The 19,055-nt window shown below is 40.2% G+C and overlaps 1 long non-coding RNA gene across 1 annotated transcript; it reads right to left on the bottom strand.

The window, feature by feature from the left end:
* Positions 1 to 10,921: 10,921 nt before the first annotated feature.
* LOC306862218 lies at positions 10,922 to 15,998 on the bottom strand. The gene is made up of 4 exons (XR_013783553.1): positions 15,398 to 15,998; positions 11,590 to 11,637; positions 11,140 to 11,229; positions 10,922 to 11,053 (listed from the first exon to the last, which is right to left on the bottom strand). It is a non-coding gene; the product is annotated as an uncharacterized lncRNA (long non-coding RNA).
* Positions 15,999 to 19,055: the final 3,057 nt, after the last annotated feature.

Genomic DNA, 19,055 nt, shown 5'->3' with positions numbered 1-19,055 from the left:
TACTATATAGTTATAACACATATAGGCTAACATAATTAATACAATTAACTAGTGACTTAAGCTGAAATAACAGTATAAATTATTTAAACAAATTTTAGTGATTAGAGCAAAAACTTTATTTTATTTAGTTTTTTTGTAATATAGGCCTATAGTATTATTTTTATTTTTTTTTACTGAAGTTTATACTCTGTTTACAACATAGTAGATGTCATTAATTTACATTCTGGGGAACAATTTCACTTTTTCATGTGTATTTTGTCCATAATCAATGCTTTGTCACTTTAATTGAGCGTAAGCAGCACAGCAAAAATAGACTCGGCGCCGAAACGATCGCGGCACTGCCGCTCCTGCTCTGCTCCTGCTACGCGCTGCCGCGCCGCCCCTGCGTGCTGTGTGAACGCTCTCATCCGTTAACATGGGCGCCAAAAAAAATACGCGCTGCTTACGCCCTGCTTACGCTTGCAGTGTGAAACCGGCGTCAGACTGGGTTTTAGGGATAATAAAACGAGGCTATACACGTCAATTTGCTCGAAGACCCCCTCGTTTCAGCTGCGTGGTCTCCACCTCGGGTTTAGAGCAAGGACGCACACGTCTTGCGCACCAAGGTGATGAATCTCATCACGTCTCAGCAGATCTTCCAGAATCTCTTCACGTCTCCACTGGCCATCCAGAGTCTCATCACGTCTCCGCTGACCATCCAGAGTCTTGTTACGTTCTGTCTGCGACACCCAGATATTCAAGGTCAGTTCTTCGATTTCCCAGTCTGGTATCCAGTGTGAGTGATGCACCACTGGTGTCTGCACGTGCAGCTGGTATACCCAAACCAGCTCACTTTAACCCTCCTGTTCCTGCACCTTTTCCCCTGTCCGAAGCGCTTCCCATGATGGGGATCGTTTTATGTTGCATTTGGGCTGCGTGCACCACTTCAGAACTTCCCCAGGCGATGACACTCACTGCAGCTTCTCCAGAGGTGGTGGCACATGCTGCAGAACCTCCCGAAGCGGTGGTGGTCGCTTCAGCTCCTTGTATGGTGGTGGCGCCCAGCAATGTACTCTCAGCCTGTCGTGTCGCAGTCAAAGAGACTGTTACCACTGTAGAACCTCCAGAGGTGGCGGCAACCGCTGCAGAACCTTCGGAGGTGTCGGTAGTATCCACTCACCAAATCTTTGTCTTTCCTGTCACAGCTAGAAGGGCTGTCCCTGAACTACTGTCCTGCCCTGTCACGGCTATGGAGGCCGTCTATGAATCCTCGTCCTGCCCTGTCACGGCTATGGAGGCCGTCTATGAATCCTCATCCTGCCCTGTCACGGCTATGGAGGCCGTCTATGAATCCTTGTCCTGTCCTGTCACAGATAAGGAGGCCCCCTGCGAACTCTTGCTTTGCTCTGGGCTGGCCGATGGGCCCATCTTCGAACTCTCGTCCTGTTTTGAATTAGCCTTGAAGGCTGATTGTGATCTGTTTGTCTGTCTGGATGCAGGTTTTGAACTCTCTGTCCTGCCCGTTTCTGTCAATCTGTCCGATCATGAACTGTCAGTCTGCCCAGGATCAACCTATGAATCTAGTTGTTGAATTGTCTGTCTGTCCCAATTCCCCTCATGAGTCTAATGTTGAACCACCTGTCTGTCCAGTTCCTAATAAGAGACCTGTTATCTGCCCCATTAGTCCAGTTGTGAGCCCAGAAACCGTAGATGCACTACATGGTCCCGTCTGCTCCGCCTTGGTGCCCTGCTCTGCCGGCTTTGCCTCAGTTCCGGGTCTCTTCACTTCCTCACGAACCTGGCCCTCCGTCCCTCTCCCTCCCTTTTACAGAGGGAGATGCTCCTTGGGTGGTGGTGGTGGGGGAGGGGGTGCTCTGTCACGAATCTGGTCTGTGGACTTCTGTTTACTCACCACCAGAGGTCACTCTTCCATCACATTGACTCTTGCCCCACAGTACTGTTGCACTTCACCCACGAACTACAATTCCCATCATCCATTGCACTGACGACACATATACAGCTGATTGCACTAATCACGCTCACACCTGAGAATTATCACACAATCACACACCCTACTTAAACCACGGACTTCCTCTTCCTCTCTGCCGAGTATTGTTCTGCATTTCCAAAATTCCAAGATGGCTTTGTTCGGACCGCTAAGATTGTGTTTTTATCTACTTTTTTACTTTGTTTTACTTTCTCTTTTTACACATCTCACGTCGGCACTGATCACCTATAACAAAGAAACACTTTTGGACATTGGAAACCGCTACACCAAACCTGTTTCAGGACACTTTATCCAGGAATCCAGCATGGCCTCTGGAGATTCTTCGGAACGCAGAGATGAACAATAACCCCCCGAGGCGAAGGATCAAGAAACACCGTGGGAAACGCACTGGGATTCGAGATAGACTCAGGAAAAGGGCTCACAGTCCTCCTCTTCCGAGCATTCTGCTCGCAAATGTCCAATCCTTGGAGAATAAGATGGACGATCTTAGAGCCAGGATCAGTTTCCAACGGGACATAAGGGACTGTAACATCCTTTGATTGCCAGAAGCAGAGCAGAAGCAGCGCGTTTCCATTTTGCATTCACACCGGCAGCGTTTGCAGCGCGCACCTGAACCGCGGATTTTGTACAGATTTCTCAATAAAGGGTAATACGTTAGCTTTTGAGGTTGTCATTAACCTTGCATAGTAATTGCTTTTACATATTTTATATATGTGTAGAATAATTTAAATGCTAATATTTTGGTATATGAATTATGGTATAAATTACCTATTTCATTACAAAAAAAACATTACTAAGAAAATCATTTGTAGTTTTTATCTATCTTATAAACAGAAAATTTACATACATTACCCATCAAAAACATAGAAAATCCAAAAAATGTCTATAATAAGTAACCTTAAACTTCTTAATAGACACGTTTTTTAATGATCAATTTATGGAGAATTAAGTCTAAAATAGACATACAGTAGTCTACAGCTTAGATGTATGTAGCATGTGTGACCTTATTCTGTCTATTGTATTTAGTTAATTAGCTATTAATTTGTTCGTACGTGGGCATGCTAAAAATTGAAAACAAAAAAGTAAGAAAGGTTACTTTCTGCACCGAGTGCTGATGCAACTTCCTCCCATGCTTTTCCCTTCGCCTGCAAGTCTTTATGTAGTAAATTATGAGGATCATAAATAACTGTATGCTTCTCAACCTCCACGATTAGACAAGTGTCGTCCATGATTGTCTTCTTTGCATAAGCACTAGTAGCCTACCGTCATCATGATGTCAACATGACACCTGTTCTTACGGCAACTTACTATATAGTTATAACACATATAGGCTAACATAATTAATACAATTAACTAGTGACTTAAGCTGAAATAACAGTATAAATTATTTAAACTAATTTTAGTGATTAGAGCAAAAACTTTATTTTATTTAGTTTTTTTGTAATATAGGCCTATAGTATTATTTTTATTTTTTTTTACTGAAGTTTATACTCTGTTTACAACATAGTAGATGTCATTAATTTACATTCTGGGGAACAATTTCACTTTTTCATGTGTATTTTGTCCATAATCAATGCTTTGTCACTTTAATTGAGCGTAAGCAGCACAGCAAAAATAGACTCGGCGCCGAAACGATCGCGGCACTGCCGCTCCTGCTCTGCTCCTGCTACGCGCTGCCGCGCCGCCCCTGCGTGCTGTGTGAACGCTCTCATCCGTTAACATGGGCGCCAAAAAAAATACGCGCTGCTTACGCCCTGCTTACGCTTGCAGTGTGAAACCGGCGTCAGACTGGGTTTTAGGGATAATAAAACGAGGCTATACACGTCAATTTGCTCGAAGACCCCCTCGTTTCAGCTGCGTGGTCTCCACCTCGGGTTTAGAGCAAGGACGCACACGTCTTGCGCACCAAGGTGATGAATCTCATCACGTCTCAGCAGATCTTCCAGAATCTCTTCACGTCTCCACTGGCCATCCAGAGTCTCATCACGTCTCCGCTGACCATCCAGAGTCTTGTTACGTTCTGTCTGCGACACCCAGATATTCAAGGTCAGTTCTTCGATTTCCCAGTCTGGTATCCAGTGTGAGTGATGCACCACTGGTGTCTGCACGTGCAGCTGGTATACCCAAACCAGCTCACTTTAACCCTCCTGTTCCTGCACCTTTTCCCCTGTCCGAAGCGCTTCCCATGATGGGGATCGTTTTATGTTGCATTTGGGCTGCGTGCACCACTTCAGAACTTCCCCAGGCGATGACACTCACTGCAGCTTCTCCAGAGGTGGTGGCACATGCTGCAGAACCTCCCGAAGCGGTGGTGGTCGCTTCAGCTCCTTGTATGGTGGTGGCGCCCAGCAATGTACTCTCAGCCTGTCGTGTCGCAGTCAAAGAGACTGTTACCACTGTAGAACCTCCAGAGGTGGCGGCAACCGCTGCAGAACCTTCGGAGGTGTCGGTAGTATCCACTCACCAAATCTTTGTCTTTCCTGTCACAGCTAGAAGGGCTGTCCCTGAACTACTGTCCTGCCCTGTCACGGCTATGGAGGCCGTCTATGAATCCTCGTCCTGCCCTGTCACGGCTATGGAGGCCGTCTATGAATCCTCATCCTGCCCTGTCACGGCTATGGAGGCCGTCTATGAATCCTTGTCCTGTCCTGTCACAGATAAGGAGGCCCCCTGCGAACTCTTGCTTTGCTCTGGGCTGGCCGATGGGCCCATCTTCGAACTCTCGTCCTGTTTTGAATTAGCCTTGAAGGCTGATTGTGATCTGTTTGTCTGTCTGGATGCAGGTTTTGAACTCTCTGTCCTGCCCGTTTCTGTCAATCTGTCCGATCATGAACTGTCAGTCTGCCCAGGATCAACCTATGAATCTAGTTGTTGAATTGTCTGTCTGTCCCAATTCCCCTCATGAGTCTAATGTTGAACCACCTGTCTGTCCAGTTCCTAATAAGAGACCTGTTATCTGCCCCATTAGTCCAGTTGTGAGCCCAGAAACCGTAGATGCACTACATGGTCCCGTCTGCTCCGCCTTGGTGCCCTGCTCTGCCGGCTTTGCCTCAGTTCCGGGTCTCTTCACTTCCTCACGAACCTGGCCCTCCGTCCCTCTCCCTCCCTTTTACAGAGGGAGATGCTCCTTGGGTGGTGGTGGTGGGGGAGGGGGTGCTCTGTCACGAATCTGGTCTGTGGACTTCTGTTTACTCACCACCAGAGGTCACTCTTCCATCACATTGACTCTTGCCCCACAGTACTGTTGCACTTCACCCACGAACTACAATTCCCATCATCCATTGCACTGACGACACATATACAGCTGATTGCACTAATCACGCTCACACCTGAGAATTATCACACAATCACACACCCTACTTAAACCACGGACTTCCTCTTCCTCTCTGCCGAGTATTGTTCTGCATTTCCAAAATTCCAAGATGGCTTTGTTCGGACCGCTAAGATTGTGTTTTTATCTACTTTTTTACTTTGTTTTACTTTCTCTTTTTACACATCTCACGTCGGCACTGATCACCTATAACAAAGAAACACTTTTGGACATTGGAAACCGCTACACCAAACCTGTTTCAGGACACTTTATCCAGGAATCCAGCATGGCCTCTGGAGATTCTTCGGAACGCAGAGATGAACAATAACCCCCCGAGGCGAAGGATCAAGAAACACCGTGGGAAACGCACTGGGATTCGAGATAGACTCAGGAAAAGGGCTCACAGTCCTCCTCTTCCGAGCATTCTGCTCGCAAATGTCCAATCCTTGGAGAATAAGATGGACGATCTTAGAGCCAGGATCAGTTTCCAACGGGACATAAGGGACTGTAACATCCTTTGATTGCCAGAAACGTGGCTTTCGTCCATGGTCCCGGACACTGATGTAATGCCAAGTGATAACGTCTCTGTTTTTCGGACGGACAGAACAGCAGAGGCCGGTAAATCCAGGGGTGGAGGAGTGTGTTTCATGATTAACAAGAAATGGTGTGATCCCAGGAATATCTCCATTCTGTCGCGTTTCTGCTCGCCTCATCTCCATTATTTGCCGCCCATTTTATCTGCCCCGGGAATTTTCATCGATCATAGTGTAATGCCTGATCAGGATACCACACACCTAGTTTCAACACATTCCTGATGCAAGGATGGATCAAAGCTCGCATTCCAGCGGAACCCATCGCTCCCCTTTTCCTCCTGGGACCATAAAACCAGGATCCAGCTCAGGAAATTCACGTTTTGTCATTTTGAAAGAAAACAGAACTCATATTCCCGGAGCCTAACTTTACTGGCGCCAGAGACTCCCCTGAAACTGCCGTAATTCAAAAAGAAAAGAAATGTCTGGAAGAAGACTTTTTACGAGTAACTCTGACAACGGACAAATTCCAGAGCTCCCCAAGAACTGACTTTATGACCCGGCTATCACGCACATTCCTGAAAACACGCCTTTTCTGTGCGTCTGTATCTAACAAAGAGAAAGAGAGAGCCACACCTTTGAAATAGAAACGAATGTTTAAAAGGGGAACAAAAGTTATACTGGTTTCTGCTATTTGAAGCAAAATATACTCGAGAAAAGAAACACTATATACAATATATCTATACATGTATTAAGAAGTTTGTATTTGTGACAGTTATAAGCTTGTTTTGTTATTATTGAAACTCATGGTATTGTTGCAATCCTTCAATGCATAAAGGGTACCTGATGACGAGATGTCACATGCTCGATGCGATATGATTATGTAGAACTCAGGAGCATTTAATCAATGCCTTAACTACGAAATTGGATATAGAATCGATATATGTGTTTTGGTTATGCAAAATTATGTACTGTTTGGTTTCTTTAGAAAGCTAACCTTATGAAGAATATTATGGTTGAATGAAAATGATCCGTTACATCAATGCATGATTACAATAACGGATAGAAACTTGCTTTCAATAAGTTGTTTCATGTGACGAATGACTGAACAAGATAATGTATGCAAAACACGCAACTGTGCAGGGCGGGGCTCCGCCCACAGAAACACTTGCGATTGGATCAAACGCCCCACAGAAACACTTGCGATTGGATCAAACGCCCCGGAGGCGGATCCCAAATCGGCCCGTTAAAACGGATGCACAACCATGAAAGTTGTGTTGGAGTTGAAACTGAAAACGAGGCTCACGCACGTCTCGCTCGTCTCTCGTTCTGCTCACGCTGCAAAGCGCTTCTGGCCTCTAACATCACGGCGAAGGCATTGTATAGCGATCAAAGTTAAACTTCTAAGAGCGGACACAGACTTCCTGAAAGCTTCATCACGTCAGAACGAGACCCTCCAACCACTGAAGAGTAACCGCGTCACACGACCTACCGAGCAGCCAATCCACACGCGGTCCGTCTCGACCAAAGCAAAGGACGGAATTCACCTGAGGAAAAAGCCTGAATCTGAACCGAAGGAAAGACTGAGTTCGATCGGAAACAACTGAAGGCACAGTAAGGCAAAATCTCTGTCAAATGATTCTCTGTCTATGAGTTTCCTCAGGTTGAAAAGCTAGCATTAAAACCTAAGTCTCTCTCTCTTCAGATATAAACAACTCGCTCCCATCTGTGTGTATGTTAAATCGTCTGTTTGTGTTGTCTAGTTAATATTGTGTTAGAGTAGTGAATAAAACTTTGACTTTATTAAGAAATCTCTTGTCTGTGCTATGGATTTTGCATCTCGTAATTATTTGCCAAAAAGATCGCGTTTTACCTACGCTCATGAGTCTGAGAACTAAGTTAACTATTTGGTTATTTTAATCGTTGGCCACGAATTAAATAAACAAAGTGTTAATAGATAACTTGCTGATATCAATGCTTGCTGGACAAGTCGTTGATAAGGTATAAGTTGGACATTCTGATTAATATCAATTAATCATTGATAATCATCACTCCACAAGTCTCTGAAGCCCAAGTCAAGTCTCAAGTCTTTGTTCTATTTATTAGCAACAGTTCTTTCAGCTAGTTATTGAGGCTAAATCGGTTTTGAAATACTGATTTCATGATATGATTTTCTCATCAAAAAAACAACAACTTAGAAATGAAAAGGTGTCTATTTATTAATTAGCATACAAAATGCTGCACATCTAATTTCCATTCTAAAAATCAAAACAATTAATATAATACGGTATCTAGAATTATTCACGTATTTTGAAGTGTCCATGATAACACTGTGCATGACACCGACACTGTTGTTACACTGTCACAGCGTCTTCAAAGCGTTCACGAATGGCCAAATTCGACAAAACGCAATGCCGCAACCACCATTTCAACATCATTTTTTAAAAATCCATCACTTACCCTTATCTTGCTCACTTTCTTTCCTATTTTTACTCTTCTCTGCACCAGACTGATAGTGCCGCACTGCTTTGACATTTGCGGGGCCCTATGCAATTTGCAGTGTTGGGCTAGATACTCAAAGAATGTAATATATTACTCATTACTAGTTACTCCTTTCAAAAGTAATATTGTTACTTTACTTATTACTTTCTGGCAAAAGTAATTAGTTACACTACTAGTTACTACTAGCGCTGGAGGGAATGTCCAGCGCTCTCTCCACCCTCAATACCACGACTGAGGTGCCCTTGAGCAAGGCACCGAACCCCCAATTGCTCCCCGGGCGCTGCAGCATGGCTGCCCACTGCTCCGGGTGTGTGTTCACGGTGTGTGTGTGTGTGTGTGTGTGTGTGTGCATTTGTTCACTACTCACTGCTGTGTGTGTGCACTTGGATGGGTTAAACGCAGAGCACCAATTTCGAGTATGGGTCACCATACTTGACAATACGTCACGACTTTACTTTACTTTACATTGCGTTTTCTTTATGCCCCACGGAAGTTGTAACTGTAACTTCCACATAAAATTCTTCTATAATGTTACTGACAACATATTTCTGCCTCATCATTTGACCAAAATCTACATTGGATCGCAGTCAGAAGTTATTACAAACACTCAATAGTGATTGATAGTGACATTCAAGTAGAAGTGTTGTTTTAATCTCATTAACTGTAATGTGTAGCTTGAAGCTAATTGTAATTTCTCCGTTACCCATATACGATTATATTTCATTATGCATTTTATCAAATCACATAAGTTTGTAAGAAACTCTTTAATTTTCCAAAAAGATTTTTAATTATAGTAATATAATGTACCACATGCTGATCCCAGGGATGTGGGTGGGATGTAATGCCAGAGTAATGTAAAGCCACAGCTTAAACTACAGCATTCAGATCATCTTTTTCCTCACAAAATCAATATAATTTAATATTTCTATCTGCTGAATGTAAGCTTTTCCATATTCCAAGCTTGCCTGCTTCACTGAGGACATCACATGCATGTGCAAGTCGTGAAAATTATGAAAATAAATTGTTAGATTTTAAATCAGCGGGGTTGAGGCATCAAAAGTAACTAAGCTGTTTTATGGATGGTAACTGTAATTATTACTTAAATCTTATTAGTAATTAGTTACACTACTAGTTACTGCAAAAGTAATATTATTACTGTAACTAAATTATTAGTAACTAGTTACTGCCCAAAACTGTCAATTTGCGTAGTGAGCGCAGAGGCAGACAAAGTACACAACTCCATTACTTGAGTGAAAGTACAGATCCTGCTGGTCAAATATTACTCCATTACAAGTAAAAGTTGTAAAGACAGATTTTCACGTAAGTAAAAGTACAGAAGTTCTTGCTTTTAAACGTACTTAAGTACAAAAAGTAAATTTCCTTTTGTATGTCAATGCACTGTTTTATTATTGTTGTATGTAATACTTGCAATACCTCTGAAGCAACTTACAATACATTACACCTACTGAATAAACTGACTAGCTTGTAGTATCTTTGGAATAAAGAGCTTTTAGAATGTTAAAAACCTATGGGGAAAGATATATATAGTTAATACCCCTACCCACCCTTACAAAAGCAGGATGGTAGTGATCTCACACAGCTCTGACAGTGTGTGCACACATCTATGTGTAGCCATTTATCCACATTTGAACAGAGTGGACAGTGAAATTGTTGTAAATACAGAGTGATAAGGAAGAAAAAAAATAATCAAACCTGCTTTAAAACCCAGCAACACAACTGTAGCTGTATAACTTTAAAACAGCAACACTGCTTTAACAAAAAAGCAAAACAGCAAGACTTATTTGACATCAAAACAAAAATGTCAAAAATGCTGTGTAATCGCTCTCGCAGTACTTTGATGTCATACACAGAACGGTCTATGCAGTGCTGCTTCAAGTCCAACACCTGTTTTATTAGGAGACACACAACAGTTCTGTGGCTTTATAGGTAATATTTTCACTAACACAATTTAGTAAAAGAGTACAATATTTGTCTTTCAAATGTAATGAAGTTAAAGTCATAAGTTTCCAGAAAAAATTATACTCAAGTAAAGTACAGATGCTCAAAAAGTGTACTACAATACTCAAGTAAATGTACTTAGTTACTGTCCGCCTGTGAGCGTTTAGGGTTGATCGGCTCTGGCTAGAATGTAATTCTTTTTAGGGTAAGGAAGACTGCTAATCTTTAAATGTAAAGTGTTTAATAATAAAAAATAATTATGCTTTTGTGTTTAAAAGTTCTAGGCCTATTCATTGTCATCCCTGCAGCTAGTTATGGGTTTTCCAAAGGTTAATATTCAAAACGAGTGCACTAGCCTGTGATATTGGTAAGTGAGTAAATGAGGAGCATTAGCATCTAGTAAGCGGGGCTTTCTCTGCTTCTTGTAGTCCTTTATTTTGTAGTGTACTCACTATGTTTGTGTGAATTGGACACTCGTGTACTGACAGTGTGGTTTGAAGGTCTAGTTTTGTGTTGGATGTTTCATTACTTCAAATTTTGTGCTCCTTTATTCAGGAGGGGACATATTCATATCGACATGTTCTAAGTCGCTACATAGACCTCTTGAAAGACACAGAAGACACAGATTATTTTAAATGCCTTTATTAAAGTATAAAGGGTGAGATGTTAAGGTCTTGGGAGGCATTTCTCTTTGTTGTCTTCACTTGCCATTACAACAGAACTGGTCTGATGGAGGGTTTCACCTCTAGAGAGAAGAACTGTCACCTGCAGAAGACAAAACCAGTCTATTAATATACAAAGAAGCTAGTCATTCAGTTTTGGAGTGGAAGCAGTAAAGCATGTAAACCTACCAGGTGTTGTTTGTTCATGGTGAATGTCTCCTGGTCATTTATTATCACTGCACCCGATCCTTTAGGGTTTTCCACACACTGGACAGGGATCTAAATATACCACTGCATTTGTTAATGTCATGAATTACTTTTAAAAATGTACAAATATATATGTATATTAATGTCATTATTGATTATATTGGTAATCAATCTCTTGATATTTTAATCATCTAATCTGATGTCATATCAAGAGTATGATAAGTATGATATAAAAATATGCAATTTTAGTTTATTTTACCATTAATGTTATTTTTAAAAGTAAATTACTTAGGATTTAATTGTGAACTATCCATTGGGGTTAACACAATGCCAGAACTTATGCAGTAAGCATTATTAAAAAATGGTAACGAGTCAGCCATTTTTCTGACTTCATATGGAAATACGAAACATTTCACAAACAAACACAAATACCTTAATTTGACCCACTGAGGGTTGATGAGGGAGGCAGTATAATGTACCCTGAAAACAAACAAATGCAAATAAAACAGTAGTTAGAAGGACCTCAATCCAGAGTGTGAATTATAAGGAAGTTTGACCCTCGTAATGAAGATCTGAACTCCTCAAAAGAAGTCATATAGGTTTAAACTACTTGTTTTATTATGACTCTGCCCTGAAGGCACTGAAAATCCACTTTTCAACTGAACAAAAAATGTATTATTCAGTTTATCATATGCAATGACGATAGCTTATGGATCGGCCTTGTAGGTACATTCGGTTAGGGATGGGTGGATCAATCCTCACATAAAAAAAATTGATTCTAAAGTGCATTAATCTTATTTTTTTTAGCAAGAAATTCAGTGCATAAAATAAGCTTCTAAGTGGAAAAATAGACTATATTAGTGAATAATTGTGTAGGATAGAACTATTTTTCCTGCTCATTGGAACATACGCAAATGCTGAAAGGCAGAAACAATCAATCACAGTGCTTGTTCAAATAGGGCTGCATTTCCCAAAAGCATCAGAAGCATAAGTAGATCTTAAGAAACCATTGTCACCATTGGTCTCTGCATTTGGGAAACAAAGCCCAGATCAATGCTTATTTTATGCACCGATCAATTATAAAATATATATAAAATATATTTAAAATATAAAAAAATTTTATTCATTATATTTCATATTTGTTATATTGCTGTTATTACTGTATTGTTATTCAGATAAATGCAGCCTTGGTAGCATGGTTAGAGCTTTCACAAAAAACTAAATCTTACTGACTCCAAACTTTTGAGCAGTATAGTATACATGTAATATTTATTTTAAAGGGATACTCCGCCACAAAATGAAAATTTTGTCATTTATCACTTACCCCCATGTCGTTCCAAACCTGTAAAAGCTTCGTTAGTCTTCGGAACACAATTTAAGATATTTTGGATGAAAGCCGGGAGGCTTGTGACTGTCCCATTGACTGCCAAGTGAATTACACTGTCAAGGTCCAGAAATGTATGAAACACATCGCCAGGATACTCCATCTGCCATCAGTGGTTCAATCGTAACGTTATGAAGCGATGAGAATACCTTTTGTACGGAAAATAAAACAAAAATAACGACTTTATTCAACAATTAGGCACCTTAACGTCTCCTCAGTGTCAACGTAGCGCCGATGTGGAGATTAACGTTATGATTGAACCACTGATGGCAGATGGAGTATTCTGGCGATGTGTTTCATACTTTTCTGGACCTTGACAGTGTAATTTACAATGCCTCGCAAATGTATTCATACCCCTTCATTTTTTCACATTTTGTTATGTTTCTCGCCTTATGTTAAACTGCTTTAAATTCCTTTATTCCCCTACATTAATCTACACTCCATACACCATATTGACAAAGCAAAAACAGAATTGTCACAACTTTATGAAAAATAAAAAACTCAAATAAGTACATTGCATAAGTATTCATACCCTTAACTAAGTATTTAGCTGAAGTACCTTTACAGCCTCAAGTCTTTTTTGTTTGATGCGACAAGCTTTGCTCATCAACATTTGGCAATTATCTGCCATTTGTCTCCTCACCTCTTTACCTCTCAAGTTCTGTCAGGTTGAATGGGGGCAGATGCACATTTTCAGGTTTCTCCAGAAATATTGGATTGGTTTCAAGCCCAGGCTGTGGCTGAGCCACTCAAGGACATTCACAGCATTGTGTATAAGCCACTCTTGCTGTGTGTTTAGGGTGACTGTCCTGTTGGAAGGTAAACCTTCTTCCCAGTCTGAGGTTCTGAATGCTCTGGACTGGGTTTTCATTAAGGCTATCTCAATATTTTGGTGCATTGAGCTTTTCTTCTATTCTGATGAGTCCCTCAATTCCTGTCACTGAAAAACAGCCCCACAGCTTGAGGCTGCTACCAGCACACTTTACTTTTGGGACGGTACTCTGCAGGTGATGAGCAGAGCTGGTTCCCTTCAAACATAATGCTTAGAATTGAGGTTCATCAGACCGGAGAATCTTGTTTCTCAGAGTCTGAGGCTCCTTTAGGTGCTTTTTTGTAAATTCCAAGTGTGTCTTCCCTGAGGAGAGGATTGCTCAGTTTGGCCAGGAGGCCAGCTCTAAGAAGAATCCTGGTTGTTTCAAACTTCTTCCATTAAGGGTAACAGAGACTACATGCTTCTGTGACCCTTCAATGAAGCAGAATTTTTTTCTGAACTCTTCCCCAGATGTGTGGCTTGATGCAAACCCGTTTCTGAGCTCTACAGACAGTTATTTTGACCCCAGGGCTTGGTTTTTGCTCTGATATGCATTATTAGCTGTTGGACCTTTTATTAAGACGTGTGTGCCTTTCCAAATAATACCCATTCAATTGAATTTGCCACAGGTTACCTTCACTCAAAGTCTAGTAACACCTACAAGCAATATGAATTATGCTCCTAAACTAAATTCTAACTGTCCCAGATAAGGGTATAAGAGTAAGAGAACTAGAGTAAGAGTAGTATAAGAGTACTTATGCAATGAAATCATTTAAGTTTTTTATTTTTAATAAATTTGCAAAGATGTTAAAAAACAGTTTTTTCTTTGTTTTTTTTTTGCTTTACCAGTAAGCAGTTTAACATAAAACATGAAAAAAATTAAGGGGTATGAATTCTTTCGCAAGGCACTGTACTTGGCAGTCAATGGGACAGTCACAAGCCTCCCGGTTTTCATCCAAAATATATTAAATTGTGTTCCGAAGATGAATGAAGCTTTTACGGGATTGGAACAACATGGGGGTAAGTGATAAATGACAAAATTTTCATTCTGGGGTGGAGTATCCCTTTAATTAGGCTAGTTTGTGCAAGTAAACTTATTTAAACCGGTTGCTAAAAATTCAAATGGATTGCGTTATGTTCTGTAATTGCTGTTAATAAATCTGTCAGAAAAATATGTGCTAAGGTTTCACCTTTAGGAGTACAGAAGCCTTGCAGCCTTTTACAAAAATTAACCATGGTTTCACTACAGTAAACACAGTTTACCACAGTATTTGTAGTAAAACTGCAGTAACTACAAATTTACCATGGTTGCACCAACAGGAACATTAACAAAACTTTTTGTTAACAAAATTAACAAAACGGCAACAAAAAAGGCCCAAATTAACTAAAACTTTTTAAAAAACATGGTTTTCAAATATTATGCTAAGTGAGTATAATTACTGATTTTATTCTTTTAATAATTGAAAAGATCAGATTAGTTTAGAGGTATCAGTATCGATATCGACTACACTGGACTTGAAAATATTGGTATTGGATCGAAAATAAGAGGTATCGCCCATCCCTTCCTTCGGTTTCCAGACAAGAACTTTAACCACTACACCGCAAGCTGTACATAAAGCATGTTTGATACTGTATGTGCTACAAAGTAATATTCAAAACTGTAATATTCAAAAGGCTTCATTATAGGCCTCAATTTAAGCTGTTAAGCAATTTGATGATCTTGACGGATGAACAAGTACCCAAAACACAAAGCCAACAAAAATAAAAGTAAATTTAAGACTTTAGCTATTTATGGATTCTATAGACTAACCACAGATGCAACATGCAACAATTTACAAAAAAAAGGCTAATAGGCTAACAGCCTGATCTTTTATAGCCACCAAAACGTAACACTGCTGTCATTGTTACATGCTATTAAAGCTTCAGTAGTTACTCAATATTATCAATATCTTCTTTAATAGTTATGATAGAGTAATAAAACAGGTTTTGATGGAAATATGAACATATCATTCAATATGATTTAATAATGCAATATGTATGCTTACCATAACATCCGGGATTTTCCTTTGACAAGAAGATGGCGCACCATCTAACAACAGGTCCTTCAAAGACTAGAACAAAAATAAAATAATTACGAATAAAAAATATATGGCTATCAAAATAAAATTGGAATATAAATAAATAATAATTATAACACTTTATAAATTAAACACATATTACGTATATAATAAATGTATATTATATGATAATTATTTCTAGACAGAATCAGTATGAGTGACAAGATATTTAATTTTAACAACTAATATTGTCTAAGATTGTAATAGCACATTTATTACATGCCTATTACAGGCTTTATAAATAAATAAATAGCCATAAATGCAGATCAAGCAATTTGTTTCATTAAAACAAACTTATCTGTCACTTCCAGTCACAGCCACATGTTGCTGCTGTCTTCATGTTAACTTATAGAGAATAGAGGTTTCTATCCTTTAGTTGCTCTTCAAGGGTCTTCCGAAGGCTCTTCCATGAGCTTTAGTCTCAAAATCAACATGACAAATGTGAACATAGTTAATAAAAAAAGAACAACCCTGATTGATTGATTCATCAAATGAGGTGTGGTGGTTTCAGCTAAATGAAACTATTTACAAGAATGCAAAAACAGGATGCAGCAGTGATGACCAGAAACCAAACCCAACTGCACAACCCACTGAGCATGCAAATAACATGTCAGAAGTTACCTCTCTGATAGGTTCCTGAAAAATAAGAGTTAATGTTTTGAAATGCATGATTAACTATGGGTTTATTACATTATAATTATTTCATTTAAACAGCTCAATTAGCCATTTTCAACAGTTAAACAAGACTCTTTAAGCAAAGGCTGAAACTGAAATTTTACTTTTGTATAATTTCCTTGAATTCAGACTCTGAGTAGATATTGTATTGTCTTACATGAAAAAATAATAATCCAAACATGTCAAAATGCTTTTGTAACAAAGTTTTTTGGGGGAATTTTGTTGTTGTTGTTCGTTTTTGTTTTTTTTTGTGCATGATTGCTTGACTGTTTCTTTTCTCAAACTTTGTCTTTATCGAAGTTCAATACAGAAGTGAAACTTCAAAGACCTGATTCATAATGAAAACTCATCGGTCTAAAACTCCCTTCAACATCCAGTATATTCAGGTTGGCTGTTCTGCGATCACCTCACATGGCATTGAGGTGAGAACACAAAAAACTACTTGATGCTTGAAACTCAACATACCTTGAAGTCAAGTCACCTTTATTTATATGGTGCTTTTAATAATAATAATAATAATAATATATTTTATTTGTAAAGCACTTTTCATAGTTTAAAAACAATCCCAAAGTGCTACAGAGTATAAACAAAGTTAAAAACCGGGAAAAAGTCAGCAAAAAGTAAAAAATGCTTGCTTAAAAAGATTCTTAAAAGAGTCTATGGCTTGAGGAGCCCTTAGGTTTTTTGGAAGGGAATTCCAAAGGCGCGGTGCGGCTGAGCAGAAGGCTTGATCCCCCATAGTGCGGAGCTTAGTTCTGGGTGGTTGAAGAAGGGCTTCGTTTCCAGAGCGGAGGTTGCGTGAAGAGTTTTGTTTTGTGAGTAGTTCCTTTCAGTAGGGGGGTGCGTTGCCGTGAATGCATTGATGGGTAAGTAGGATGATTTTATAGTTAATCCTGTATGAGACAGGAAGCCAGTGGAGTGAGTGAAGGATGGGAGTGATATGGTCATATTTCCTTATCCTCATTAGGATCCTTGCAGCACTGTTCTGAATGTATTGTAGTTTTTGAAGGCTTTTGCCAGGAATCCCAAAGAGGAGAGCGTTGCTGTAGTCCAGCCTCGAGGATATAAAAGCATGGACGAGTTTTTCAGCATCTGACAGACCAGGGACGGAGTTTGGCAATATTCCTTAGGTGATAGAAGGAGGTCTTACACAGATGTTTTATGTGGGCGTCAAATGTGAGTTGAGCATCAAATCTTACGCCCAGGTTGGTGACTGTCGTTGATAGTGGAATTTTTTGACCAGAGAAACAGATGTGGGTTATAAGTGATGACTGGACCTGGTGTGGTGTACCAACTAAAATAGCTTCTGTTTTGGAGCTATTTAGCTGTAAGAAGTTTACCTTCATCCATGCCTCAATCTCCTCAAGGCAGGAGCTCAATGATGACAGAGTGGCTGTAGATGGGATGGAGTTGGTTTTTATATACAGCTGAGTGTCATCGGCATAGCAATGAAATGATATTCCATGCCTGTTGATTATGTGGCCAAGGGGAAGAGTATAGATGGTGAACAGAATCGGGCCGAGAACCGACCCTTGAGGGACACCGCATGTGACTGTATGTGTCTGAGACTTTGCACCTCCCAAAGAAACATACTCTGTTCTTCCAGACAAGTAGGACTGGAACCAGCTCAAAGCAGTGTCAGAGAGTCGGATAGTATGATGGAGGCGCTGAAGGAGGATATTGTGATCAACCGTGTCAAAAGCTGTAGATAGATCCAGTAGGATGAGGAGCGATGGTGTGCCGGTGTCAGCCGCCATCAACAGGTCATTTGTGACCCTGATCAGGGCTGTTTCGGAACTGTGAGCAGAACGGAAACCGGACTGAAATTTTTCAAAAAGGGAATTTGAATTTAGGTGATCCTGAAGATGGGCAGCAACAACTTTTTCTAGAACTTTGGACAAGAATGGAAGGTTGGAAACAGGCCTGTAGTTTGCAAGAACTTCAGGGTCTGAAGTGTTTTTTTTTTTAAGGGGTTTGATAACAGCAGTTTTTAGAGCAGATGGAACATGACCAGTGCGTAAAGAATGGTTGATGACTTTGGTTATTAAGGGACTAAGAGATCTGATGTGTGTTTTCACCAGGACTGTGGGAAAAGGGTCCAGCATACAGGTGGAAGCTTTCATCCTGCCGATGATGTCCTCAACTTGTTGCTTAGAGATTTCAGAAAAACAACAGAGAGGCTGAAAAATCCCAGGCTGTGGGTTGGCAGTAGGGACAGACAGAGCAGGGGTGCTGGAGAGGAAAGAACGGATGGTCTCAGCTTTTTTCCTGAAGAAAGTGATGAAACTGTTGCATTTCTCTTCTGATGTGTCATTGTGTGAAATAGTTTGTGGCTTGGTGAGATGGTTTATGGTAGAGAAAAGCTGCTTGGAGTTTCCCTGATTTTTACTGATGATGTTTGAGTAGAACTGTGTCCGTGCTTTTTTTAGTGACACTGAGTAGGCCTTTTGATGTTCTTGATAGGCTATTTTGTGAACAGTAAGTCCAGTTTTTGAAACACGCCGCTCAAGTACACACCCTGCTGTTTTCATTTTCCGTAGTTCTGGAGTGAACCAGGGAGATGTACATGAGAAAGTGACTGTTCGTGTTTTTACAGGTGCGTGAAGGTCCAAAATACTGCTCAGGGTGCTGTTATAGAAATCCATTGATTCATTTACTGATGTGAAAGTTGCTGATGGGATTTGCAGGAGGTCCAAAGCCAAATTGTCTGGGTTGATATTTTTTATGGTTCCGAATTGGATTTGGCGTTTTGATTTGATGTAGTGAGAAAAGTTCACCTCCATTGAGATGACTTTGTGATCGGACACTCCAAGATCGTATACCAGCAGATTTTCAATGGTATTGTATTTTAACAATACAAATGATGTCAAAGCAACTTCACAATATCAAAATAGGAAAATAGTGTGTCAAT

This window comes from Barbus barbus, assembly GCF_936440315.1.
Source record: "Barbus barbus genome assembly, chromosome: 43".
NCBI lineage: Eukaryota > Metazoa > Chordata > Actinopteri > Cypriniformes > Cyprinidae > Barbus > Barbus barbus.
Note: the sequence above shows the minus strand (reverse complement) of the source record. Positions and strands in the feature narration are given on the sequence as shown.